A 1,478-nucleotide genomic window follows, 5' to 3' on the forward strand; every position below is an offset into this window, starting at 1 on the left:
AGTACAGGTTCTCCTATGTCCCGAGTCTTCACTGACCTTGAAAGGCTAGGGCCAAAATGTTGGCTAACCATGCAGCCCTTCCTTTTCTCCAATTTTGATCCACTAACTTAGGTTGTTAACCCTCCAGAAGAGAAGCTAATTATTAACCTGCAATATACGCAGTTCGGTTTACCTTATCTGTCGAAATATCAAACATTTTGGCATATCATGGAACAGGTATTTTCCATCAGAAATTGATATGCTGAACATTAAGTCCTTACAGAATATGAAGGAAAAATAATTATATAAAAGTAGAAATAAGCATTTACATATTTTTACAAAGAAATTTAGAAACCTAACCATATAGGAATTATAAGTCTTTATATTAGGGAGACAATATGATATTTACAGATTTGGGTCTGGTTTACTTCACTAAATAAGTATATCTTCAAGGTGCATCCACTTAAATATGAAGGCTTCAAGTTTATCATTCTTTGTAGCTGAGTAGTACTCCATTATATAAAAGTATCACATCTTTTTCAAACATTCCACATGTGATGGGCATTTTGGTTGTTTCCAAGATCTGGCTATCACAAATTCTGCTGCTATAAACATAGGTACGCATATATCACTATGATATGATGTTTTCAGTTCCACTGGGAAAATTCCCAGTAGGGCGATAGCAGGCTTGAATGAGATTTCCAGTTCTAGTTTTCTAAGGAGTCTCCACACTGATTTCCATAATGGTTGCACCAGTCTATACCCCCACCAACAGTGGAGAAGGGTTCCCCTTTCCTCACAGCCTCTCCAACATTTGTTGTTGGTTGATTTCTTTATGATAGCCAATCTTTCTGGGGTGAGATGATATCTCAGTGTTGTTTTAATTTGCATTTCGTGGATGGCTAGTGATATGGAGCATGTTTTCATATATTTATTTGCTTCTTTAATTTCGTTCTCTGAGAAGTGTGTGTTCGTCTCAGATGCCCATTTCTGGATTGGGTCTTTAAATTTAGAGGACCTAATGTTCTTTAGTTCTTTATAAATTCTAGAGAGCAGACCTTTGTCCGAGTGCTTATTAGTTAAGGTTTTTTCGAAGTTTGTGGGTTGTCTTTTCACTTTGTTGATAATTTCTTTTGATGTGAAAAAACTTATCAATAAGAGTTGGTCCCAGTTGTTAATTCTTTCAAGAGTTTCTTGTGTGATTTGGTTTCTGTTTATGAACTCTTTGCCTACCCCTATGTTTTCAAGAGATCCTCCTACTTTCTCTTCTAGGAGATTTAGTGTTCTTTAATTCATTTTGACTTTAGTTTAGTGCATGGTGATAGAGCTGGGTCAAGTTTTAATCTTCGGCATGTAGAGAGCCAATTTTTCCAGCACCATTTGTTAAAGAGACTATCTTTCTTCCAGTAAGTGTGTTTGGCCCCTTTGTCAAAGATCAGGGGGCTGAGTGCATTCCTAGAGGCCTCTGCATCTACTAGTCTATTCCATTGATCCTCAGG

This window comes from Octodon degus, unplaced genomic scaffold, assembly GCF_000260255.1.
Source record: "Octodon degus isolate 3935 unplaced genomic scaffold, OctDeg1.0 scaffold00067, whole genome shotgun sequence".
NCBI classification, from domain to species: Eukaryota; Metazoa; Chordata; class Mammalia; order Rodentia; family Octodontidae; genus Octodon; species Octodon degus.